This window comes from Cyprinus carpio, chromosome B8, assembly GCF_018340385.1.
Source record: "Cyprinus carpio isolate SPL01 chromosome B8, ASM1834038v1, whole genome shotgun sequence".
In the NCBI taxonomy this organism is placed as follows: Eukaryota; Metazoa; Chordata; class Actinopteri; order Cypriniformes; family Cyprinidae; genus Cyprinus; species Cyprinus carpio.
Genome location: NC_056604.1, coordinates 27,098,687 through 27,115,661, shown reverse-complemented (window position 1 = coordinate 27,115,661; position 16,975 = coordinate 27,098,687). Strand labels below are relative to the sequence as shown.

The window sequence follows — 16,975 nt, the reverse complement described above, 5'->3', positions numbered from 1 at the left end:
AAATAAATAAAAAACATTAAGGGTGTGCTTCATTAGGTAAAGAAAAAAAGACTCTCTGATGAAATGTTTCTGATGTCTAAGGGAGTGAGAACAGTTCAAAATAATTTCCAAGCAATTTGTAGTGAATCACAGCACTGTTTGAAATCAGCAGCAAATGACGAACAATTCAAACCACTGGCAATCTATCCAGGACCACTGAGTATAGACATGAAGATGTTGTAAGCCACTCTAAGAAGGCCACACAGAATTTACAGGATTATAGAGCATTGTTATGCAATAAATTACTGTACTCAGAAATGCACTGTGAAATCAATTCATGCTGTATATTTATTGTATATTCATATTCAAATTTCTGATCTAGTCACGTCAGAAGTGTGACCTAAAAAAAAAAAAAAAAACCTTTGTCAAAATGAGCATAAGCTAAAATATAATATCAGCTTAATAAAAAGTTTAATTAAAAACAACAAGAATAAAAAATAAAAAAATAAATAAAAATTAAAAAACCTCATATTCATGCTGCACTGCATGCTGGGTGTCTTCATAGTACAGATGCACTGTAAAAACACAGAATGATGCTGTTTGTTTACAAGCAATTTTTGAGTGTACAGTTAGATACAAGAGAAGTCCCACTGTGAAATAAATGTGAAAGTAACCAGAAATATACAGTTATTTTACACTGAAATTTTTAACAATGCAGGATAGCTAATTCTGGTGTATTCGATAAGGGTTTTAGCTGAATTTTGTTGAAATGTGGATCTCCACAAACAGGAAAAGAAGAAGATTCCAATCATATCAGTGGTGTAATAAAAGCTGCTTTATTCTACATGTGGTGAGTCATTTCATTACGGATTAAAACTGTTGTAATTTATAACAAAAACATCACCTTAAACCATTTAAATTACACAAGTTTGGATGCAAACTTAGTTAGCCTGCTCCACTGAAGAATGGCCAGTATTCACCTTATCACATCTCTGACATGTGCCAAATATTTATCATTTGTTATGTGGTGGAGTTATGTCATTTCTAAATCTCCAAAACCAAAACCTTGCTATGCATTGTGGTATACAAAAGAGCAATAATGACATAAAGAAACAATGACCACTCCTTTTATGTTGTAAGATAATAAAATTAACATATGATCTCATTTATCCTGCAATCATCTGTTTCAAATTGTAAGAAACCACAAGAATTGATATGCAAATTACAGAAAACCAAGCCATAATACTAATCAATCACACTGTCAGATTCTCATGGATAGACCCTTCATTTGAATAAGACAATAAAAAAGGATAACATAGCGCTTTTGTGTTATTCATAGATTTGTCCATTCAAACAAATCTGATAAGCACCAGTGCTTGTTGCGTGTGTGTGTGTGTGTGTGTGTGTGTGTGTGTGTTAACACAGAAGCAGAGAGCATTAATGACAAACATCTGAGCAGATTTTTTTGCTGTTTGTTTTTGCCAAAGACTCCTGACAAAACCAATATCATGCCAATGTTTATTTATTATGAAGGGTATATGGTAAACCAAATGCTGTTTTGTGTCTTTTTCAAGTCTTTGTCATTAAAGGCTTGCTACTGTAGACCATTTTTCTTAGATTGGTGTGTAACACATAGCAGAACGTTGGGCATCTGTGAATTCAGATTTGAATTAAAAATAGCTCAATGTTTAATTTCTTTTTCAATCAAGGTTCGTATGTAACCCTAGGTCCCAGAGGGAACAAGACGATGCGTTGAACATTTTGGGAATGCCTTCTGTGTGACCATGCTCTGAATCATGTGTGTAATCAGACCCTGTGGATGGATGTGAAGTCACGGATGGGATGATGTGTGACCAGGAAGCTATAAAAGCATGTGCGGTGGAGGTAGCTTGTAGAATGAAGGAAGCAGTCGCATGGATGCCGGAAGTATGGCAGGGGACGCAGCGTCTCGTTCCCTTGGGGAACTACAGTTACATACATAACATTGAGACGTTCCCTTCAAGAACTCGAGCTGCTTTTAATGTTTTGGGAATGAGAATGCCCACGTCACCAGACTTTCAAGTCCCTGCATACTGTGTATGAACTTTAACACAACTACAACAAGAGGACGGAGGAACCAGGAGCAGTATGAATATCGAGGTCATAGAACCTGATGAACGTGAGTGGCGTAGACCAACCCGCCAACACTGCAGGATATATGTAACGCTTTACATATATCCTGCATTGCCACACCCGACAGGAAGGCCTTGGAGGCCACCACACTTCAGGTGGAGTGAGCCTTGACCCCCAAGGGTGAGGGAAGACCAGAGGACTCGTAAGACATAGCAATGGCATCAACAATCCACCAACTGAGGGTCTGATTAGTGGTAGGCAGACCCCTCTTGAAAGGACCATGACAGACAAATAATTGGTCAGACTTTCTACATATGGCAGCTCTTTGGACATATGTGTCCAGTGCAATTTAGCTTCTGCTTGTCAGGCTCCCGAGGGAGAAGGACAGAAAGCCGGAAGTACAATGGGTCATGACACTTTAGGTACGTACTCTGGCCAAGGATACAGAGAAGCTTTGGCCAAGCCGGGTGCAAAGTCTTGGAAGGAGGGGGCCACTGGCAACGCCTGCAAATCTCCAACTCTTTTCAGAGAAGTGATGGCTAATAAGGAGACTTAAGTGTCAGAACACGATCTGAAACCTCCTCTAATGGTTCAAACGGAGGTTTACAAAGAGCCTCCAGGACCACGGCCAGGTCCCATGGTGGAACACAAGGTCGTACAGGAGGCCTCAGCCTCAACACACAGCAGAGGAAACGTGTAACCAGGGGGTGTCTTCCCACAGACTGACCACCGGGAGGGGCGTGGTGAGCAGTTATAGCCACCACGTACACCTTCAGGGTGAAGTGTGTCAATCATGCAGAGAATCATGCCTGCAAGAACTCCAGCACTGAACCGACCGGGTAGTTTACTGCACAAGCTGGCAATCTCTACACCAGGAAGTGAAGAGCCCCTCAGAGGCCACACCCACAGCTTCCACAGTTCCGGGTGGGGGTGAAAGATTGTACCCTCCGCCTGTGAGAGGAGATCCCTCCTGAGGGGAATCTCCCATGTGAGAAGGGAAATCAAGTCTGAGAACCATACTCAGCCTGGCCAGAGCGGGGCTACTAGCAGCAGACGGACCCTGTCCTGGTGCACTCTCTCCAGAACTCCCGGGAGCAGAGCAATCGGAGGAAAAAGCATACAGTGGAGCTGGATGAGTCAGAGAGAAACAGAGGGGATAGTGCGATGTCTCCTGAGTCGCAAACAAGTCCCCCTGAGCCTGGCCAAACATTCTCCAAATCTGACACACCACCTCTAGGTGGAGCCTACATTCCCCAGGCCTCGGATCCTGTTTCGAAAGGTTGTCTGCTCCCTGATTGAGATGCCCAGGGATGGGAACTGCTCTTAGTGAAAGGAGTTTCCCCTGGGCCCACACAAGAATCTGGTGTGCCAGCTTGTACAAGGGGCGCGAACGCAGAACTCCCTGGGGGTTGATGTATGAGACCACCGATGAGTTGTCGGGACGCACCAACACATGGCAATCTCTTAGGTCTGGGAAAAAGTGCTTCAATGCTCGAAATACGGCCAGCATTTCCAGGCAGTTGATGTGCCATGTGAGATGGCGTTCGCTCCACAGACCGCGGGCAGGGTGGCCACCCATGACCGCACCCCAACCGATGAGGGACGCATCTGTCGTTAACTTTACGCGACGACAAGAAACTCCAAGCACCGGCCCCTGTGACAAAAACCAAGGTTTCCTCCACACATCTAAGGCACGAAAGCATCGCCGCGTGACCTTGATCATGCAAAGCATATTTCCTCTCAAGGAAAACCCCTTGGTCTTGAGCTACCACTGTAGGTGTCTCATGTACAGCAGGCTAAAAGGTATGTTTTACATGTTGGACGCAGCTGCTATCAGACCAGGCAATTTTTTTAAACTGCTTGACAGTGAGTGACCGGCCCTCTTTGACTCTCGAGACTGCAGTGAGGATCGAGACGCTCTGAGCAGGAGACAGCTGTGCCTGCATCGTGGTCGAATCCCACACCATGCCTAGATAAGTTGTGCTCTGTGATGGAGAAAGCACACTTTTCTGTGCATTTCTGTGCACTTTCATATGGGTGAGAATGAAAAGTGAAAGTTGTGACATTTGTCAAGTATGGTAACCCATACTCGAAATTGGTGCTCTGCATTTAACCCATCCAAGTGCACACACACAGCACCAAGCACCGGCCCCTGTGACAAAAACCAAGGTTTCCTCCACACATCTAAGGCACGAAAGCATCGCCGCGTGACCTTTATCATGCAAAGCATATTTCCTCTCAAGGAAAACCCCTTGGTCTTGAGCTACCACTGTAGGTGTCTCATGTACAGCAGGCTAAAAGGTATGTTTTACATGTTGGACGCAGCTGCTATCAGACCAGGCAATTTTTTAAACTGCTTGACAGTGAGTGACCGGCCCTCTTTGACTCTCGAGACTGCAGTGAGGATCGAGACGCTCTGAGCAGGAGACAGCTGTGCCTGCATCGTGGTCGAATCCCACACCATGCCTAGATAAGTTGTGCTCTGTGATCGAGGAAAGCACACTTTTCTGTGCATTTCTGTGCACTTTCATATGGGTGAGAATGAAAAGTGAAAGTTGTGACATTTGTCAAGTATGGTAACCCATACTCGAAATTGGTGCTCTGCATTTAACCCATCCAAGTGCACAAACACAGCAGTGAGAAGTGAACACACCGTGAACACACACCCGGAGCAGTGGGCAGCTATATCCAGCGCCCGGGGAGGAACTGGGGGTTCAGTGCCTTGCTCAAGGGCACTTCAGCCATGGGTATTGAGGGTGGAAGAAAGCGCTGTTCATTCACTCCCTCCCACCTACAACTCCTGCCAGCACCGAGACTCGAACCTGCGACCTTCTGGTTACAAGTCCAAATCTCTAACCATTAGGCCACAGCTGCCCATGAATGATATCTCGATGTCGAGAGCTGCCCAAGAATGATATCTCGATGTCGAACCACCATCTGTTCTGACCTAGAATCAACCAGTCGTCTATATAATTTAGTATGCGGATGCCCTGGAGTCGCAGTGGAGCCAGAGTAGCATCCACACTCTTCGTGAAAGTTCAGGGTGAGAGTGCAAGGCCGAACAGAAGAACCCGATATTGGTAAGCTTCGCCCCCCGAAAGCAAACCACAGGAACTTCCTGTGTTGAATAAGGATGGAGACTTTGAAGTACGTGTCTTTTAGCTCTATTGTGGCAAACCAGTCCTTGGACCTGATCTGAGACACGACCTGTTTGATTGTAAGAATCTTGAACTTCAGTCGTATGACTGTGCATTTAAACTGATGCAGATCTAAAATCGGGTGCAACCCCCCATCCTTCTCCAGAACAATGAAGTACCAGCTGTAGAACCCGGATTCTTTGTCGAGAGGAGGGACCACCTTGATGGCCTAATTCCTCAGAAGAGTATTTACTTCTTGTTCTAACACCAGAGCCTGCTCAGGATCCACCACAGTGGAAACGATCCCATTGAAACGAGGTGGAGGAGAACCAAACTGGAAGCAGAAGCTTCCAAACTGCCAGAAAATCTACTAAGGGAATCAATGTCTCGAGACTGACCTCCGGTGTAATAGGAGACTTCCTCAGAGGTAGCGAGCTTCCAAGATCCACAATGTTTTATGGCGGACACTGAGATGTGCGCTTGCTGGAGGCCGCTGTGCTCTGAAGCACCGGCGGTGGCAGGGTTAACAGCTCGGCCTCCTGAGGGCACTGAGGAGAGACGGGAACTGTATAATGTGGTGTACACTGCTCTTCCCCAGTGGGGGCTGCCCTCAGAAGCTCTGGGACACAAACATCAGGGCTTCTTGGCCGAAGACTTATTAGCCAGGACGGTCCTCAGATTGGCCTTCGGCTTCGAAGCCTTCGATTGTGTGTCACTCCCCTTGCGATCCCCATTGACGTAGGGGTGTACAAACTTTCTGCACCTCTCTGTATGAGGAGCGGCCACACGGCTGTCCAGCAGCCCCATGAGCCAGAGAGCTATCCGGTGGCCGAGGGAGAAGAAAGGGACTCCATTCCCTCCACCAAAACCATTTGCAAACGCCACAACCGTAATCACCATTAAATAAGGTATACATACACAGAGCACTTCGCTGAATGACAGAAGCTCCACTCTTTCTCCATTCACACCACTGTTTGAAAGCATCAAAAAATGAAGAACATTTTAAATCACTGGCAATCTATTCAGGACCACTACATTTTGCCCATGAGCATAGAAATAAAGATGTTGTAACAAAACTCTAAGAAGCCCAGTCTCAGTCAATGTTAAAGTGCATGAGTCAGCTATCAAAAAGAGACCACACAGCTTCACCCTACATGTGAGGTTACGATGGAAGAATTCACCACTGTCAAAGGGGAATTCAAGATGAGATTTATCAACCGTACAGATGCTAAAATGGAGTCTGTTTATAGTTTCTCCTAAACAGCCATAACACCGTGTCTACACCGCAGCATGGTGCGGTGTGACAAAACACTATAGATTTCATTATAATCAGTGATGCTGTCTACACTGGATGCAGCACAGCGCGATACAACAAATTCCCAACAGAAAACTGCTGCTGCTTTCTATTTATGATGTATTGACACAAATTTCAAATGATTTTCAACGGTCGCTTTGTCGTTTCCAGTGTAGACAGACTTTAGCTGTTCTTAGATATTTCCTCTGGAAAAAAAAGACCCCTGAGAATATTTTTTTTTCTTCAGTTTTAGAAAAAAGACCTTAGCTCATTGAGCTCAGATTTAACAAGATACCACTATATGCAATCAACAGTTTCAATAAGATCTCTATAAGAATGCAAACCTTTTTCATCAAAGAAAGAAACCCTCCAGAATGACTTGGCAAAAAAAAAAAAAAAAAACATCTTTATAAAAGTTCAATGAACTTTTATAAAGCTTAGAAACGAATAGCAGCTGCAGTTTTTGTTAATAATTCATGCTAGCTTTTGACACTGTTTTTAGGAAAAATAAATTCCAGCTGTTTGCTGATTAAGACATTAAAATGATTGAGGACTGTGCTGCATGTCCTTCATCCAAAATGTATCTGATGTTTAATAATTGACTACTATAACCAGAAGGAATGACCGGGAGTGGGTAACTTCACAAAAAATCATTTGTTCATCAACAGATCATTGAACTTATCATTTACAATGCTAAATTTAATGCATTTAATGAAACTAATCTGACAAATATTCAAGGACTGTGATGCAAAGATCTTTTTATAAAGTAAACTGAACAAGCAGCAAAATGATTATCGAGTGTACTATCGAGTAAAACACACTTGCACTCATGAAATCCGAGCAACATCGAGTTGGCTCTAGAAGTCTTTGTATACTGTTTATTGGTTTTCTATATACATAAACATTTATACATACATATTTCAAACATGACAGTTGTTTTCAATGAATTTACTGCTGGGACTGATCTGACCTAATGATCAAGAATAATGTCCATATGTTTATATTTCTGTGTAAAGAGAGATGCTGACTTACTGTACATAGAAATGTGCTGATTAGTAGGATCTCTTAGTTTTTTCATAAAGCACAGTTTTCCAAGATTGTGACGATCATGTTAGTATTTGTGGCTATTTCAGTTGCAAGGAATTCTTTACTTAAATAAAATAATAAAAAACTGACACTCATTATTAAAACACAAAAGGACATGAAACAGAATGTCCAAACTGTTTTTTTTTTCCTAATGCTAACCTTAGAGTAAAATGGATAGTTATTCAAACCAAGTTCCAAAATGGACTAAAATGCACCAAAGCATTATAATGACTTGTCTCCTGGAATGTTGGCTTTATATATTGAAGAATCACAAATCTCATTTTGCAGATGCATGTATTAAACTAGACGGGTCATGTGACACAAGAATGATGTTTGCTGTTAAACTGTAGGCACAATGCATTTGCACATGTCAGTATGGTAGCATTAATTTTATTATTGTTTCCATTATTATATGCTCATTAGATAGGAGACTTTTTGCCGACAATGGCATGTCATATAGCTCTTGTTTAGAGGAGCAACAGAACAATTCTGCTGCAGTATAAACGGTCTGCAGTGGAAACACTTCACACATAATAGCAGTGTTAAACAAGTTTCCAAAACATAATTAAAGAGAGAATGTCTGACAATGAGCAGGCCTGTGAGCAGAGCCGAGGGTACACCAGGCATCACTTACTCACACAAGTGCTTTGCTCTATAACAGATATTGTGGGAGAGTTTTGTACATTAATTCGCAAAAAACTATTCTGCACAGCCTAAAGTGTTTATACTTTTGTCTGAACACTCCCTCAGCGACCTTTCCATATTTTATATTTTTTTTAGGCATAAATTTAGAGGAACAGTAGAGCACTGCTTATGATGTTAAAAGACAGTTGAAAGTTGAATTGTTGGTGAGTCATTCAGTTTAGTGTAATGCTGCTTGCTTAACTCCAGACTGCAAGCCACATAAAGTGTTAAGAATAAGTTTGGAAAATCTGGATCTCTGCAAATCTGTATTTTTCTATTGCTTACACATAAAATGTCATCTGATCTTAATTTCCCTCAAAATTATACAAAGTCGGAAATCATAACACGCAAACCATCATACTTTTCATTTTATTGATACATTGAGTAATCGCTCAAAGTGCAGGGTGGAGAAAATAAGTGAAACCTTGAACTTATAGATCCTCCTCTAGCAACTGACTCCACCAAACAACTTTCGACCTGTTTGGACAATCACTCCTCACAGTCATTGTGTGAACATTTTAGTTTCATACTACTAAAGTCAATTGCATTAAATTACTTTAACAATGTTTTATACTGGTGCCAATGACTAAATATCCAATTGCTTATTCATTTTGTGGCAAGATTATAAAAAAATTAATAATATCCTTTTGAATATATAAACATAATCAATAAATAAAAAATAAGCATTAACGAAAGTAAATATTTCCATTTCTGACTGAGCTATCATCTACAGAGCACAGGCTGTACAGTTGCATTATTCAAAATAGCAATATTCCATCAGAAACAGAATTTCTTTAATTTTGCTCTGCTTAATCAAGACTTTTCTGGGAACCAAAAAGTAAACTAAATGTTCAACATTCAATGGCCAGCAATACTTCCTTAATTCAGATGAGTATATCCTCATGATATTGGCATCACACGACAGTGTGCTTTTTGGACTAGTTTGTTTTACTAGTTGTACTGACAAACTTTTTTGGAAAACTAAAATACACATCATTATCATGTCTATTGAAACTTCATGTACACTGTAAAAAAAAGTCTGTAGTTTTTACAAAATAATTTTGGCAGCTGTGGTTGCCAGAATACTTTTGTAAAAAATACAGAAAAAACTGTAAACACAATTACGGCCAAAAACTGTAAATTTTACAGTACACTGTAAAAAAAAAAGCAAGTCTGTAGTTTTTACAAAATAATTTTGGCAGCTGTGGTTGCCAGAATACTTTTGTAAAAAAATACAGAAAAACTGTAAACACAATTACGGCCAAAAAACTGTAAATTTTACAGTATAAAACTGTTATTTACAAACAAGAAAATTTGAATGTAAACCAGTAAATTCAACAACGCACACTGCTATTAAAATCTGTTTTGTACCTTTAACATACTGACAACCACCATAATAATGCAGGTGGTAAAAGAGAAAGCCACATGAAGAATCGAAGTTCATCACAAGTAGCTTCGCCACAAGCAGAAGTTTATATTAATATATAGAAGGTGCACAAAGTCATTCATGCAAACACAAAACACCATCATGGTGACACACGATACTTAAACAATTCAATAAACTTTCATTAAACAGCAGAAGATGTAACATAAAGCCCAAATGTACAACTGATAACAAAAAACTATTAAAAAACATGATTATTTAAACAAAATACTTTCAAATGTGGAGCGTCACACAGGGAATTCTGGGAATATCAGTTTTACAGTTTTTGACTGTAAATTATACATTGATTTGTTCTTTTTTTACTTTAAAAAAACTGTAAAATTAACAGCATTTTACTGTAAAATTACATGAAATGTCTGGTTAGATCTTTTACAGTTTTTCCCTGTATATAGTACAGGAACTTACTGTTAACCTATTAACACTTTTTTTTTGTAGCATTTTTACAAAATTGTACAGTTAAAATGACACTTATTTTTTACAGTGTAGTTAAATACATTAATAATTACACATTTGATAATATGCTGAAGTTGCAGTTTAAGTACAATTAAAATATAACTTTAAATGTAATACTGAATAACACAGTACATGTTTGATTATGTTAGCCAAAGAGAAAAAAGTAAGTGTACTTCTTTAAAGCATGTCAAAAGATATGAAAACAATGATTTAAAGAATACTTTAAAGTAAAAGTTTTAATCTTTAATTATTATAAAGTGCACTTTTTAAAAATGTACTAAAGAAGACTCAAGACTCAAGAAACAGTCATGAAAGTGCCCTCTCTTTAAGTACACTTAAGTTGTCTTCAATTTTGTCATTAAAATTATATTATCTGCAAATACAGTTCAAAATCTGAAGTACTCCACAAATGCATATCAATATGATTGAGCACTCTTCTTTTTCACAATTGCAGGTAGCACATTATTTTAATGGTCACCTTGTAGGAATGTTGTTGCTTATAAATAAGAACCATTACATAAATGCAGTATATTGCTAATCGTTAGTGCATGGTAATGCATTAACTAGTTTTAATGCATGAGTCCTAATTGTAAAGTGCTATCATTAATGTTTGCATTGTTATATTGCAAGCATGCTAATAGTCTACAACAGCTATCCAAAAATAGTATTCATGACAAAACAAATAAATTAAATGAATGGACTGATTTATCTTGCTTGCAATATTAAAGCAGCTGACTTTCCAAAAATGTGACAAGTAATATGTAATACAACCTGTAATATATTAATACTTACTGTCACGCAGGTGATGGCTAAACGCATCCATTTACAGTCAGCTGATGGAGGGAGCTGATGTCAATATGCTTACACTAGACGTTTATAATCCTAATGCCATTTAAGATGTCTTAATAGCAAACTGTTAATTATTTGAGTGACACATAACGTGTTTGTGTTTTTGTACCCTGTAGTAGAAACGAGAGTTTAAGTCACCGAGTCACCGATCGTTAAAATGAAGCAGTTTAAAGAACGACATTTGCAGTAATGAACAGTGGACTGCAGTCGTAGGTGTTCAGTATAGTCTGATGTTGTTCGTAATGTGAGCTCTATGGGCATTATGTCACATGTGATAACGTTGAACTGTATTAAATGAATCCTCAGTTATATCTTCTCTCTTCAGCTCACATTTGATCCTACCAGCTTCTTACAGGCTATCAAAAGAACGAAATCGCGTTAAATGTTTTTAACCCATCAATTAAAGCAGTCTTTAATCCTTGAGCATTAAATCAAAATGCACAATTGTTATGCTCAAAAAATGCATCATAAAAATCACAAACAGACATTTCCACACAGATTATATCGACTGTTTAAGTGGTTTGCGAAAGGAAATGTTATCCTGCTAACCCACCTTTTAGTAGATATCCGTCGATATATCCAGATTCAAATGTATTGCTGCTTCATTGTCAACCTTTATTTCTTCAGTTTCGGTTTGAGCGTTGTTTTATTCCAAACACGAGAACAGCGCTTCAGAAACGGGGGAAAAAAAAATATGGCTAAATGTGACAGTAACCGTTGAAGAAAGACCACCATTTACGCATCCAGAGTTGAACAGAAGATGTATTCATGGAGGAGAGCGATGAAACAACAATGGTTGTCCGCTATCGCGGCGTCTCATTGAGGTCTTGCTAGAGGAGGAGGATGAATGAGCATCAGATGATGGGAGGCTGGGATCAGATCTCTCTCTCTCTCTCTCTCTCTCTCTCTCTCTCTCTCTCTCTCTCTCTCTCTCTCTCTCTCTCTCTCTCTGACTGTAACCAGATGAGGTTCGAAAATCTGTACTTTTAGCGCATACACGGTTTCTGAACGGTCAATGAGTCAACTTTTTGTTTAATTTGGTTTAACAAGTTTAATTTGGTAAAACTCGCCCAGGTTATATATATATATATATATATATATATATATATATATATATATATATATATATATATATATATATATATATATTATAATTGGATTTATATTGCCTTAGGATATATAACACAAAAAAAAAAAAAAACGCACCACGGGATTTTTGTTTATTTATTTGTTTATTTATTATTTGTGAAATGGTGATTTTCACATGTCACTGATGTTTTTAGTGTTTTTTGGAAAATCAATAAAACCAACACAGCAAATAAATAAATATACATTCATTTTGGAAAATTTATTTTATTATGTGAGAAAAATAGTGTGGTACAATTGTTAATTATGGCCTACACTTATAGCATCATCATTATACTCACTAAATATCTAACTAAATAAATAAATCAATAAATAATTACACACACACACAAACACATACATACAATCAATCAATCAATCAAGCAAACAAGCAAGCAATGTCCCCCTGCATAATACCCCCATTGACCAGTCACAAACAAGAGAGCCGTAAAACAATGAAGTAGCCTACATTACTCCTGTGAGAACAGCAAACCGTGGCTATCATGTTGTCTTTATTTCATTGACATTATCACACAGTTACATAACACGCTTTGGGAAGATTTCTTTCTTCATGAGTTGCTTAATGTATGAAAAGACCTTACTTTAAGGCTACTATAGTGCTCACTGTCCACTGTCCACTTCAATGGATTCACCATGGCCAAAAAATAAATAAAAAACGCTTACCATAATTAGACCCAGTCATTATGGAAATTCACACAAATACATTATCTCATAATCCCAAAAAATAAAAAGCATCTATTCATTCTCCAAACCACTTGTCATATAGGGTTGGGGGTGTTGGAGTCTTTCACCTCAAGCCATAGGCTGGGAAACACCTTGGACAGATAGCCAGTCAAACACAGCAGTACATATAGTCAAAAAATACTCCATGTTTCTCTGTCATGTTCTGAAAAAATTTCAACATTTTAATGGATATGTGATTTTAAGTGTACCTTGCCTTAATGTGCTTAATGATTATGCCATTTTGTTTGGTTTCCATCTGTGGCAATTTTTTTCTTTCATCCTTCAAATTGCCTTTATTAGGGATTTGAGTTAAAAAGACCCCAATCTACTGTTATGCTCTTAATGTAAATGAGATCATTGTGAAAATATAATACTATATGTGTTAAGAAAGTTGTAAGGATTACAAGGATGTGGAAAGATACTGCTTTGAAGTGGAAGCTTTTGATGCTCTGTCTTTGTCAGAGTGTTGACCCAGGCTACAGTGTGTAAGAATTGGATGCTGTACTATGGAAATAAACATCTCTTGAAGCCTGACTGCACATTCATTACATAATAACATTCTTCCCCAGGAATCACATGGAGGAAATCATTTTGAATTGAAAATACAGCGCATACTTTTGCATAAACACATGTACATGGCAGTGCGAGTCGCTATATAACCCTGTTCCCCTTATAACATTCTGTGGGGCATGTAGTATCAGTTGTATCATTCATATAAACAGATGCAATTACAATGCACATTTAAAGACATACATATTACATTATATAAATTAGAATTCAGTATTGCATCATCAGACATTTCATTTTTATATAAATACGTCATATAGCTGTTAACCTGGGTTGCTTGTTGAACTATCCTGTTAATAGAAAAGATTCATTAATGACTGAAGACACATATTCTACATTTTCAAAATCAAGTTCAAATGAAATGGAATGAAATGTCGTGCCTCACAGTACCATGGTGCTACATAAATACAGACATACAACAATGAAGTAAAACAGTATAAACATATACACAACTAACCTACTGACAGATTTTGAATATCAATATACTATATATAAATGTTTACCTATACATAGACTGAAAAAGAAAAATATATAGACTATACGAATGCATCACATAATACTGTACATGTGCAAAGAGAAACAAGTCAAGCAGCAGGCTGGGGAACAGTGCAAGATGATTTGTAGTGCACAAGCATGTAAACACACATATTTGAGTCTTTTCAGCAGTGTGTGAAAAGGGTCTAGTGCGCATAGAGGAGAATTGCACAAAAAAGCATGTTTCAGTCAGTTTTTCTGTGATGTGGTAAGTTTGGTGGGGTGGGGGGATGGTCCATGTTTCAGGAGGTAGGGGGTTTGTGTGGGGTTTCAGAGGAGGGCGGGGTAATTTGAGTTCTGGGGGGGATGGGTGGGGTCCTTCACGATACTGTTGGTTTTGGTGATGCAGCTGGTCAGCACGCTCTCTATGGATCCTCTGTAGAATGTGGTGAGGATGGGTGGAGGGAGACTTGCTCTTTTCAGCCGATGGAGAAAGTGTAGCCACTGCTGTGCCTTTTTTGGAGAGTGACATGGTGTTGGTGGTCCAGGTGAGATCCTCTGTGATGTGCACCCCCAGGAATTTAGTGCTGCTGACTCTCTCCACAGTTGAGCTTTCGATGGTCAGTGGGGGGTGGTCAACAAAGTTTCTCCTGAAGTCCATCACAACCTCCTTTGTCTTCTCCACATTGCTCTATGATTTTAAATCATAGAGCAGAACACAGTGGCCGTGATAAAGGACACTTACCATTTACAGAATTGGCCCCAGATTAACATTAGTTGTACATTGTATATGAGTGAACAAACCAAGTTTCATTTGCAGTTTACTAAAGCTATATTAGCCTGACTCCCATTTGCAAACATTAGTATTTTCTACACAGCTTGATTCTAGTTCAGCTGCACAGCTTTTACATAAAGAAGCTGTTTCTTACAACACATGAAATATTCATTTGATTCCAGGGAAATAAAAGGCAGGAGCCTGACATTGCACAGAATATCAATAGTGAAAGAAGCAGTAATATATAAGGAATAACAGGAAATGATTACAACGCCACCCTCTTTTCTGCATTGAGTCAGGTGACCTGGAAGTAAAATATGACAGCAAACATCCAGCCTACTCATTCACCCCGGCCTCAGGCACAGCCGCTCCTCTTCTGCTCTGCTTCATGGAGCTCTAGGGACATCTCCTACCTGCTTATCTACATGCCGTGAAACCCAGCATGACTCCTTCCCTCTCTAATGCTGGCATCTTTGGCACATTTCTCAAAAAAAACAAGAACAGATGGATATGGCCTAGTCTATACACTGAACTAAAATGATGTCTGTGATTTAGTTGTGTTAAATGTCTTTGTCTGACATCACATTACAGTCATATGTGACCCTGGACCACAAAACCAGTCTTAAGTCGCTGGGGTATATTTGTAGCAATAGCCATACATTGTATGGGTCGAAATTATTGATTTTTCTTTTATGCCAGAATCATTAGGATATTAAGTAAAGATCATGTTCCATGAAGATATTTTGTAAATTTCCTACTGTAAATATATTCAAACATAATTTTTGATTAGTAATATGCATTGCTAATAACTTCATTTGGACAACTTTAAAGTTGATTTTCTCAATATTTTGATTCTTTTGCACCCTCAGATTACCGATATCCAAATATTGTCCTATCTTAACAAACCATACATCAATGGAAAGTTTATTTATATAAATAGATTGACCCCATGACTGGTTTTGTGGTCCAGGGACACATATTTCATTCATCTCAATAACATAAGTAGTAACATACACTACAAATATACTTTTACAACACACTGGCATATTGCTGTAAATATTAGCAATGGCAAGTACCACTCACATTCTGTTTAGAAAATGTAAACATTATCAGTTGACTTTAACTGTAATTTTTGATAGGATCATTTTAATTTTGTGAAAAAAGCTTAACATTTGTAACATCAGCAAAACTGCAAACTAACAAGAACAGAGGGAAGCATACCAATTTAAACAAATTACCAATTTAAGATCATCCTGAATCATTCAGTTTAGCAAACATGAATTAGAAGCTTTTAATGACTGAACCTTTCTCTAATCAAACAAATCACTGATTAACACTAAAAATGTATTAATACACGAATAGTACTCCCAATACATTGTCTTAAAATAAGACAATATTACAAACAATTGAAATAATGTCACTCCACTACCCTCTGTCACACGGTGCAGTTTCCCAGCTAAAATAAATCCCCTCATCCCTGTCTTTCCACGTACTCCCATGAGAACAGAGTTCAACCCAGTATAAACACCACTTTCCCTACTTTGGACTAAATTTGGCATGACCAGATACACTGCACAAATTATGATAACAGGCTTCCATTTCTTAGATGGATAAGTTCTAGTTGTTTACTTTGGTTGCTTGCAGAACTATTTTGAACTATTCTATGGAGTACATTCCATTAATGACAGAAGATGCCCCCTTCACATTTACAACAGTAAATCGTTTGCTTATGGCAGAACACAGAGGCCATGATAAAGGACATTTACCATTTAGCCTACAAAATTTAGATTGAACATTGTTTGTAAACTACATGTTTTATATAGCGTGAACATTCTTTATTTTCTATCAATAATAATTTGAGGTTTACTTTTATATCAGCCTAACTCCAGTTTGAGCATTTTAGTATTTTCTGTAGTAATAACAGTAGATATTTAAAAGCAACTAACCCCAAACCAAACCCCTAACATTAACCCTACAGTAAGTACATGTAGTTACTTAATATTACTCAGTAATATAACTTACTTAATTACTAATTACATACTTACTTTAATTATATTGTAACAACATCACCTTAAAACAAAATGTAACTTTAGTGGGTTTTTTTTTTTTTTTTTTTTTTTTTTTTTTTTTTTACAAAATAATAGTATCATGTGTCATATTAAAGAAAAAAAAAACTATATCTATAATCAGCATTTTGAAAAGTCAAATGAAAGACTGTTTAAGTTTCTTTACTGAGCTATTCATGCAGGGAT

The 16,975-nt window shown here is 38.3% G+C and overlaps 1 protein-coding gene across 4 annotated transcripts in view; it reads right to left on the bottom strand.

Annotated features, from left to right (window-relative positions):
* LOC109094700 (probable G-protein coupled receptor 153) overlaps positions 1-11,923 on the bottom strand; it is a 35,598-nt gene extending 23,675 nt beyond the window's left edge. For 3 of the 4 annotated variants that reach the window (XM_042730343.1, XM_042730344.1, XM_042730342.1), the window contains exon 1: positions 11,592-11,922. The gene's annotated coding sequence lies outside the window, so the exon portion shown is untranslated. Of the gene's footprint in view, positions 1-11,591 lie in introns of all 4 variants that reach the window. The other variant, XM_042730346.1, reaches the window with a different exon arrangement.
* Positions 11,924-16,975: the final 5,052 nt, after the last annotated feature.